The sequence below is a fragment of the Triticum dicoccoides genome, chromosome 7A (assembly GCF_002162155.2).
Source record: "Triticum dicoccoides isolate Atlit2015 ecotype Zavitan chromosome 7A, WEW_v2.0, whole genome shotgun sequence".
NCBI lineage: Eukaryota > Viridiplantae > Streptophyta > Magnoliopsida > Poales > Poaceae > Triticum > Triticum dicoccoides.
This window is the reverse complement of record NC_041392.1, coordinates 344,249,668-344,260,693: the sequence shown is the minus strand read 5'-3', so window position 1 is coordinate 344,260,693 and position 11,026 is coordinate 344,249,668. Positions and strand designations below refer to the sequence as shown.

Sequence of the window (11,026 nt, the reverse complement as noted above, 5' to 3'; positions counted from 1 at the left end):
ATGGCCCCCGGGTCTATCATCCATCATATTAATCTTCCAACACTTAGTTATTCCCTTTGCCGTTTATTTTACTTTGCATCTTTATTTCTCTTTAGAGAAAAATTCACTCTACGTCACTAAACTTGAGTCGGGTGACACATTTGAACCACTACTTCAAAATACCCGAAATACGGTCCAAGTACTTACGCTAGGGGTTCACTTTGGTCCATGTATACGATTTTGTGTACGTATTTGCTAACTTGGCCGAGTCAGCGGCCGCCAGCTCGCTTTAACCGCCACCTGGTCGTGCCTTCGGTCAATACTAGTCCATCCAGGTTTTTTTGCAAAAACGGCATGACCATTAAACCAGCCCCGGTCCAACTCGGCGCCTCCTGCTCAACTCGGCGCCGCCCCCGGTCCTCCTCGTTCCACCGCCTGGAGTGCAACAGAAGCAAGAAGGCAGCAGGCAGCATAAATGGTACGCAGGAGGCAGATACGCTCCTCCTCCCTCAGTCTTCCTCCTCTCTCTCTACCCGTGTCTGCGCCATTAAGGAACACAACGTCAGTCAGAGCTCCATCGGGTGACAAGCGGCTGGAGCCCGGACGGCCCTGCCTGCCATTACTCCCTCCAGTGCGCGCCTAGGCCGGCAAAGCAGGCTGTGCGAGCGAGCCATCACTGCGTTCCACTGCTGCTCGCTCCTCCACCTTGGCGTCTTCCATTCCACCTAATGTGCTGTGCCTCTTGCTCGCGGCCCCGCCTCCGCCTGCCAGAGGAAGCGTCGTCTCTCAGGACAGACACACTCGCCCAGCCACGTCGTCGTCGTCTGCAAAATTCGATCTCCCACCCACCTCTCCATCTCCCACCTCATCGTCGCAAACCAAAGCGAACAACTGCTCGATTGCTTAGCAAGGCAGCCATGGGTTTCTTCCACCTGTTCGCCTCCCACGCGGTGTTCCTCTTCCTCTCCTCCTCGTTGGTGTTTCTTCATGGCACCGCCGTGGATCAGGAGGCGGCTCTGTGGACCTACATTGTCCAGCTGCACCCACGCAGATCTTCGAGCACGACTGGCACCTCGCCTTCATCGTCAAATCCTTGGCTTCCTCAGTGGAGCAAGATGCAAAGCGCCAGTGGAAGCCGTCGTCAAGGCTGTTGTACTCTTACCACATCGTGTTTGACGGCTTTGCGGCGCGGTTCACGGTGGGCGAGGCGGCAGCTCTGCGGGTGCTGCAGGGCGTCGCATCGGTGCGCGAGGACCTCCGGGTCGAGCTGCACACCACGTACTCGTACCGGTTCCTCAGCCTTAACGTGTGCCCGACTGGGGCGTGGGCACGCATGCGGTATGGCCGCGGCATGGTCGTCGGGGTGCCCAAGCTTCGACGACCGCGGGATGCCGCCGGTGCCGGACTGGTGGCGGGGCGTGTGCTAGACCGGGGAGCGGTTCAACGCGACGAACTGCAACCGGAAGCTCGTCGGCGCGCGGTTCTACTCCAAGAGCCACCGCGCCAACTACCCGACAGACCCGTCGGATGCCGCAGCGCATGCGTGGGAGTACGGTTCGCCGCGGGACGCGCACGGGCACGGGACTAACATGGCGTCGACGGCCATGGGGTCCGCCGTGGCCGGAGCCAGTGTTCTCGGCGCCGGGGCTGGGGAGGCGCGCAGCGTGGCTTCGGGCGCGCACGTCACCGCGTACAAGGTCTGCTGGTTCAACGGATGCTTCAGCTCTGATATCCTCGCTGGGATGGATGACGCGGTGCGCGGCGGCGTCCACGTGTTGTCGCTCTCCCTCGATGGCTTCCCAATCCCGCTCTTCGAGGTCAGGCTGACTTCAAGGATAGCATTGCCATCGGCAGCTTCCATGCCACGGTGCGTGGTGTCTCCGTCATGCGCGCCGCCGATAACAACGGGCCATAGCCGAGCTCCGTGGCCAATGAAGCGCCCTGGATGCTCACCGTCGGCGCCCCCGGGGTTAACATCATCGCGGCGTGGCCGGGCAGCGTGAGCTCGTCAGGGCTAGATGGCGACGAGTGACGGTCCAACTTCACGGTGCTGTCGGGGATGTTGATAGCATGGCCGCACGCGAGCGGCATCGCGGCGCTGGTTAGGTCAGCGCACCCTTCATGGAGCCCGGCGATGGTGCGGTCGGCGATCATGAAGACGGCCGACGTGACGGACCGGCAGGGCAAGCCGATAACTGACGGCGGGGAGCGCGCCGACGCGTTCGCCATGGGCGTTGGACACGTGAACCCGGCTCTCGCCGTTGACCCAGGCCTCGTCTACGACATCGAGCCAGCCGACTACGTGACGCACCTCTGCACGCTCGGGTACACGCAGAGAGAGGTGTTCAAGATCACGCACAGCGCCATCAACTGCAGCGAACTGCTCCACGAGAACCCGGGGTTCACGCTCAACTACCCGTCGATCGCGGTGGCGTTTAAGGATGGCGGTGGCAAGACCTCGGCGGTGTTCCGGAGGATGGTCACCAACATGGGCGCGCCCAACTCGATGTACACGGTGCGGGTGGGCGCGCCGGCAGGGTGAAGGTCACGGTCGCGCCCATGACGCTGGCGTTCGCGGAGTTCGGCGAGAAGAAGAGCTTCCAGGTGTGGGTGGACGCCTCGGCCGCGGCGGGGAAGGACAGTGCGGAGGGGTACCTGGTGTGGAAACAGCGGAGCGCGGGGCAGGGGAGGCGATGCATGGTGAGTAGCCCCATTGCCGTGACCTGGCCCGTGGACTAGAGGTGCAATTTAGGCCACGATTTGGCATGATCAGCGGCTTGCTGGAAGGACGTGCACTGGCTGATTATTCTCTCCAGTTTAATGGTCATGGCGTTTTTGCAAAACACCCCTTGGATGGACTAGTATTCACCAAAGGCATGACCAGGTGGCGGTCAAAGCGAGCTGGCGGCCGCTGACTCGGCCAAGTCAGCAAATACGTACACAAAATCGTATACATGGACCAAAGTGAACCCCTAGCGCAAGTATTTGGACCGTAGTTCGGGTATTTTGAAATAGTGGTACTAATGTGTCATCCGGCTCAACTTTAGTGACCTAGAGTGAATTTTTCTCTTCTCTTTATCGTAAAGATACCAAAAATCTTATCTTATCATATCTATCAGATCTCACTCTCGTAAGTGACTGTGAAGGGCTTGACAACCCCTTTATCTCATTGGTTGCGAGGTTCTTATTTGTTTGTGTAGGTGCGTGGGACTTGAGCGTGATCTCCTACTAGATTGATACCTTGGTTCTCAAAAACCCGAGGGAAATACTTACGCTACTTTGCTACATCACCCTTTCCTCTTCAAGGGAAAACCAACGCAGTGCTCAAGAGGTAGCAAGACACAAGGCTATTGGCAAAGAAGTGGCCTGACTCCAAGCTGCCGGTTTCATTGTTGAAGTCTTCCATCCTTAGTGGCTGGAAAATCTTGTGCTTGTTCTGAAAAGAATAGGACTTGGCGAATGTGTGTCGACTACACAATAAGGCTTGCCCCCATGACCAGATTATTGACTCCACAGCAGGCTGCGAGTGCCTATGCTTACTGGACGCTTATTCTGGGTATCATCAGATCAATATGGCAGTGGAGGATCAGGAGAAGACAACTTTTATTACACCTTTTGGGGCCTTCTGTTATGTTTCCATGCCGTTTGGCCTGAAATGCGCAAGAGCCACTTATCAACGTTGCGTACAAAATTGTTTCCACAAGCAGATTGGGCAAAATGTCCATGCTCACATTGACGATATCGTGGTCCAGTCTCACAAGAGAGAAACCCTTCTTGATGACCCGAAGGAGACATTTGATAATCTTCGCATGTACCAGATGAAGGTTAACCCAACCAAGTGTGTCTTTGGTGTTCATGCATGTAAATTGATGAGCTTCCTGGTGTCCAAGCGGGGCATCGAGGCTAACTCGGAGAAAATCAAGGCTATCACAACCTTGGCTAAGCCGGCCAACATCAATCATGTTCAGCACGAGGCGATTTGTGTGGCAGCTTTGAGCTGGTTCATAAGCCGGCTTGGGGATAAGGCAATCCCTCTATATCAGCTGCCGTAAAAGTCAGGAAGTTACGTCTGGAATGATGCTGCAGATAAAGCTTCGAGTCTCATAAAGTGCAGCTGTCTTCAGCACCCATCATTGCTGCTCCTCGTGACAAAGGGCCCATGCTCCTGTACATTGCCGCTGATAACAAAACGGTGAGTGTGTGATGTCTACTACACAACTTGTTCTTGTAGACTCGTGTTGGTCCTCCAAGCGTAGAGTTTTGTAGGACAGTAGCAAATTTCCCTCAAGTGGATGACCTAAGGTTTATTAATCCGTGGGAGGTGTAGGATGAAGATGGTCTCTCTCAAACAACCCTGCAACCAAGTAATAAAAGCCTCTTGTGTCCCCAACATGCCAAATACAATGGTAAATTGTATAGGCGCAGTAGTTAGGCGAAGAGATGGTGATACAAGTGTAGTAAAAATAAAAAACAACAAGGTAACAAGTAACAAAAGTGAGCACAAACGGTATTGCAATGTAACATCCCAAATTTTCAATTTGGAATGTTATACACTAGATCATCATTGCATATCATGTTTATTGCATTTTGGTTGATCCTAGAAATTTTTCGCAACTCAAGGACCCTCAGAGAGAGTTGGGGATTTCGTTATTTTCATATTTGAGTTGTCTCAAATTTTGAAAATAGGATCATTTGATTTTATTTATTTTATCTTCAATAATTTCTATTACAAAAATATGAGAGAGGGAATAAAATTACTTTCCCAAAATAAATAAATATTGAGGATTTAATAAAAATCAAATAAGATTTTATTTGGTTTTATTTGCTATTTTATTTGAATTTAGGAAAAATGAGCGTTTTTCAAAATTGCATTTAGGCCCCAAATAAATGTTCATCCTGTGCGGCTTGATTTTAGAAAGTGGGGAAAATTTATTTCGGGATTTTTGGAGTCAGTTTATATTTCTTTTATTGTTTTTCTGCGCAGAATTAATTTTAAAAAAAAGTCCGAATCGACTCTGGGCCGTACCCGAGCGGGTCTCTGCCCGGGGCAGCCTTTAAATAGCGCCGCCCGAGCCCCGCCGCAGCCCACCAGCCCACCCGCGCCCTAACCCTAACCCTAGCCGCCTCGCCGCCCGCGCCGCTCGCCGGAGCCGCCCGAGGTAGCCGCCGTCGCCGGCGGTTTTCTTTAGAAAACCGCCCGTTTTTTTTTTTAAAGTCGTGGTTTATTTTTTTTAGATTTTTTTATTAGATCGGTTTTATTTTCGGTTTAGTCTAATTAGCGAGCGTTCGCTCGTTCGTTCGTTTTAACGAACGTGTTCATCGTTTAGATCCAGTTAACGAACGTTCGTTCGTTGAACCGTTCATCGTTTTCTTTTTCTCAGATTAAATCCGCGATTTTTCTGATCGTGATTTCTGATCCGATTTTCGTTTTAGTATAACTTTTCGCTCGTTTATCGGAATCAGGCGATTCAAGCTCCTGGAGTTTCGTCTCGAAACCCTCTTTCTGTTTAACCAACTTAAACAAGTTTTTGTTTCTGTAAAAATTTCCCTAGATCCAGAATAGTAATCAAAGCCTATTTCTTTTGCCGTTTGTCTTTCGTTGCTTCGTTCGATTTGATTCTTTTTGCCAACCGGAGTTCTTAAGTTAAACTTTCTAGTTAGATCTCTTATTTGAGTTTTACCTATGCATTTGTTCAGTACTTATTGTATGCTTGTTTGTTTGCGATAGAGTACCCGGAGTGCGCCGCTTGTTACTTCGAATCACTAGGTTTCCCGGATCATCAGCAAGGCAAGTAACACTTTGATCGTACCTTCTACTACCTAGTTTTATTGCATTAGATCAATCTCTACACATTGCATGATTATGATCTAATTAAATTGTGGGTTTGGGAAGTAGTTGAGGTAGTACCTATTACCTGTTTATTATCAAACCTTGGGACTTACTTCTACGTTTGCTTACCATTGCTATGCTATGCTAGTAGACGTGGATTGGGTGAGTGATATCCATGACAGATGTGAGATTTCTTTTAAATCAATGGTTTATCTAAGGTGGCAACTTAAATACACATCTGGGTGGATTGAGGTACCTGGGTATTCCAGGATTGCCTATTTTCTTTTGGACCGCCACCCAGGCTCAAAGGGATCATGAGATTATTCATACTAGAAACTTCCGTGTGCAGCCACAAGCTATTATGGGCTCTAGCATAGTTGACTAAGTCATGCAAACTCTTACAGTGGTAGACCAGCAGATGTAGGGGATGTAGGTGGTACGGTCTACCCGATCGTAAGGTGGTAGCGCTTCTGATAGACTATGTCTCGGTCATTCGTTTCTCAAACACCCTGTAGTGCGAGAAATCCAACGGAGGAGATCGAGTCTTGTGGGGAAAAGTGCGCAAACCTCTGCAGAGTGTATAAACTAATCATGGTTAGCCGTGTCCCCGATTATGGACATCTTGAGTATCTAGTACTTGGATTATCATGTGAATCTCAACATGTTACTATAAAATTAAGTTTGACGGGTTTGTTTAATGATGTTTAATTGGGATTGAGAATGCTGTCAACCATTCTCAATGTTTAACAACCACCATGATAGTTAAATAAATTTATTCCTTTCCAGTAGGGAAAAATTGGCTTTTCGCAAAACTGTAACCATAGAGCTTTCCACCAGCCAAATATGCATATAGTATAGCTGTTTCATTCCATTACTCTCTATGTGTTACCTTGCCAGCATATTCCATGTGCTGACCCGTTTTTGGGTTGCAACGTTAATGTTGCTGACTTTTCAGACGATGATTAAGGAGTTTTAGGTCATGGTTCTATACTCAGTGATGCCGTTGGAGTTGATGGACTCACTTATCTTCCAAACCTTCCGCTGTTATCGTTATTAGATGGCCTTAAGCCATATTTATTGTAATAAGTTCTCTATTGAGACACTCGATGTAATAAGTGTGTGATTGCTACTCTATTATAAATCCTTCAAGTACTGTGTGGTGTCAGCATTACTGATCCAGGGATGACACCGGAGCACAGAGATTGGACCGTTTGAGGTCTGGTCGCTACAAGATGGTATCAGAGCACACGCTGACTGTAGGACACGACCACTAAGATAAAGACCTAGATCACTACTCACTCTCTTCTCTTATGACGTCTCATCTGGAGCAGAATATACGGCTAGTCTATGGTGTGATCGGTTACCATTAAGGATTGGTAACTATGTTTTCCCCTCAGACCTAATAGTATTGGAATCCCAAGGATTGGATGTGATATTAGGCATGGATTGGTTATCAAAGTATGAAGGGAATATTGAATGTGCTAGTAAGTCAATTTTGCTTACCACCCCAAAAGGGAGAAGGATCAAGTATGTATCCCGACATGTGCCAAAGAGGACTCAAGTAAATTGCTTAACAGGAGTTGTGCAGGAGGAAGTACCAGTAGGATTTCCCCGAAGTATTTCCAGAAGAGTTGCCATGCATGCCACCGGATAGAGATATTGAGTTTTTGATTGAGCTATTTCCAGGCACAGGGCCAATATCAAAGAGACCATATAGGATGCCTGCAAAGGATTTGGTGGAAATTAAGAAGCAAATTAAGGAGTTACTGGATAAAGGTTATATTCGCCCAAGTTCTTCACCTTGGGGATCGCCAATACTTCTAGTGGAGAAGAAGGATGGATTGTTAAGGATGGTTGTCGATTATCGAGGGTTGAATGAAGTAACCATCAAGAACAAGTACCCACCACCAATGATCAATGATCTGTTTGATCGATTGCAAGGAGCTAAGGTATTTTCCAAGATCGATCTGCGATCAGGATACCACCAGTTGAAGATTTGGGAACACGATATACCCAAGACGGCTTTTACCACCAGGTATGGGCTGTATGAGTATACCGTTATGTCATTTGGTCTGACTAACGCATCTGCATATTTTATGAACATGATGAACAAGGTGTTTATGGAGTTCTTGGATAAGTTCGTCGTAGTGTTCATTGATGATATCCTGGTTTACTCGAAGAATGAAGAGGAGCATAAGGAACATTTGTGTTTGGTTCTTGGAAAGCTCAGAGAACACCAATTATATGCCAAGTTTAGCAAATGTGAGTTTTGGTTGAAGGAAGTTGGATTTCTCGGACACGTTATATCCGGAGAAGGTATAGCTGTAGATCCCACTAAAGTTGATACCGTGACCAAGTGGGAAGCACCAACCACCGTGGGAGAGATCCGGAGTTTTCTTGGACTCGCAGGATACTACCGGAGGTTTATTGAGAATTTCTCAAAGATTGCGAAGCCTATGACGGAGTTGTTGAATAAGGATACCAAGTTCATATGGACGGAGGAATGTGAGGCTAGTTTTCAGGAGTTGAAGAAATGCTTGGTTACTTCACCAGTGTTGATTTTGCCAGACCAGACCAAGGGTTATGAGGTGTATTGCGACGCTTCACGTCGAGGACTTGGAGTAGTGCTTATGCAGGAAGGGAGAGTTGTTTCATATGCCTCACGACAGCTTAAGCCTCATGAGTTGAATTATGCTACGCATGATTTGGAGTTAGCAGCCGTAGTGCATGCACTGAAGACTTGGAGACATTTTCTGATTGGAAACCATTGCGAGGTGTATACGGATCACAAGAGTTTGAAGTATATTTTCACACAGAAGGAGTTGAATCTCAGACAAAGGAGATGGTTGGAGCTCATCAAGGATTATGATATGAAATTGCATGATAACCCCGGAAAGGCTAATGTAGTAGCTGACGCATTAAGCCGTAAGAGCCATGTCAACACCCTAATGACGGGAGAATTACCAAGGGAGTTAGCCGAAAATCTTCAAGAGTTATGTTTAGAAATAGTCCCGAGAGGCTATGTAGCAGCATTGTAGATTCAGTCTACATTGATGGATAAAATCAGAGAAGCCCAAAGGACTGACAAGGAGATTGCTTCTCTTAAGGAGAAAATTAGCAAAGGAAAAGCTAAGGGATTTTGTGAGGATGAGCACGATACCCTATGGTTTGAAGACCGCGTCTATGTACCAAATGATCCGAAGATTAGAAAGCTAATTCTGCAAGAGGCCCATGATTCACCATATTCGATTCACCCAGGAAATACCAAGATGTATTTGGATTTGAAGGATATTTTCTGGTGGACCGGAATGAAGAAGGATATTGCGGAGTACGTAGCAGTTTGTGATGTATGTCAGAGAGTGAAGGCAGAGCATCAGAAGCCAGCAGGATTGCTACAACCATTGCCGATACCCGAATGGAAGTGGGATAAGCTAGACATGGATTTTATTACAGGATTGCCCAGAACACGTTCAGGCTACGACTCGATATGGGTTGTAGTCGATCATTTGACAAAGGTAGCTCATTTCATTCCAGTGAAGACTACCTATACTAGTGCAAAGTTGGCAAAGATATACATGACCAGGATCGTATGTCTGCATGGAGTTCCGAGGAGCATTGTATCAGATAGAGGAACCCAGTTTACTTCAAAGTTCTGGAATCAGTTGCATGAGACTTTGGGAACCAGACTAGAGTTTAGCACAGCTTTCCACCCGCAGACAAATGGACAGACTGAGAGAGTCAACCAGATCTTGGAGGATATGCTAAGAGCTTGTGCACTAGATTACAGATCTAGTTGGGATGAGAATTTGCCATATGCAGAGTTCTCTTACAACAATAGCTACCAATCCAGTTTGAAGATGGCCCCTTTCGAAGCCTTGTACGGAAGGAGGTGCAGGACCCCATTGTCCTGGGATGAAGTTGGAGATCGCCAGTTGTTTGGACTAGATCTGATAAAGGAATCTGAACAGAAAGTGAAATTAATTCGTGACAGACTAAAGGTAGCTCAATCCAGGCAGAAGAGTTATGCAGACTCTAAACGCAAGGAGACAGGTTACGAAGTCAGAGACCGAGTTTATCTTCGAGTATCACCACTTCGAGGAGTTAAGCGCTTTGGAGTTAAGGGAAAACTAGCGCCACGTTTTGTAGGCCCATACAAAGTGTTGGAACGTATGGGAGAAGTAGCCTACAAGTTGGAATTACCCGAAGGACTGTCAGGAGTTCATGACGTGTTTCATGTATCCCAGTTGAAGAAGTGCCACGCAGAGATGGCTGACATACCGCTGAGGGATACGGTACCACTAGAAGCAATTCAGTTGGACAGTGGTTTGACCTATGAGGAGAAACCAGTTAAGATTCTAGAGTATGCCAGTCGAGTCACCCGCAGCAAGGTTATCAAGTTTTGCAAAGTTCAGTGGAGCCACCACATGGAGGATGAAGCCACTTGGGAACGAGAGGAAGATTTGCTGAAGGACCACCCTCACCTATTTTCTAGCCAACCCGAATCTCGAGGGCGAGATTCATCCTAAGGGGGGTAGGTTTGTAACATCCCAAAATTTCAATTTGGAATGTTATACACTAGATCATCATTGCATATCATATTTATTGCATTTTGGTTGATCCTAGAAATTTTTTGCAACTCAAGGACCCTCGGAGAGATTTGGGGATTTGGTTATTTTCATATTTGAGTTGTCTCGAATTTTGAAAATAGGATCATATGATTTTATTTATTTTATATTCAATAATTTCTATTACAAAAATATGAGAGAGGGAATAAAATGACTTTCCCAAAAAAAATATTGAGGATTTAATAAAAAAAATCAAATAAGATTTTATTTGGTTTTATTTGCTATTTTATTTGAATTTAGGAAAAATGCGCGTTTATAAAAATTGCATTTAGGCCCCAAATAAATGTTCATCCTGTGCGGCTTGATTTTAGATGCCGGGAAAAATTTATTTCAGGATTTTTGGAGTCCGTTTAGTATTTCTTTTATTTTTTTTCTGTGCGGAATTAATTTTTAAAAAAAAGTCCGAACCGACTACGGGCCGTACCCGAGCGGGACTCTGCCTGGGGCAGCCTTTAAATAGCGCCGCCCGAGCCTCGCCGCAGCCCACCAGCCCACCCGCGCCCTAACCCTAACCCTAGCTGCCGCCCCGCCGCCGCCGCCGCCCGCGCCGCCACCCGCGCCGCCCCGCCGCCTCGCCGCCGCCCCGCGCCGT

General features: G+C 47.5%; 1 pseudogene; it reads left to right on the top strand.

Annotated features, from left to right (window-relative positions):
- The first annotated feature begins 896 nt into the window (after positions 1 to 896).
- On the top strand, positions 897 to 2,521 carry LOC119333499 (annotated as a pseudogene).
- The last annotated feature ends 8,505 nt before the right edge of the window (positions 2,522 to 11,026 follow it).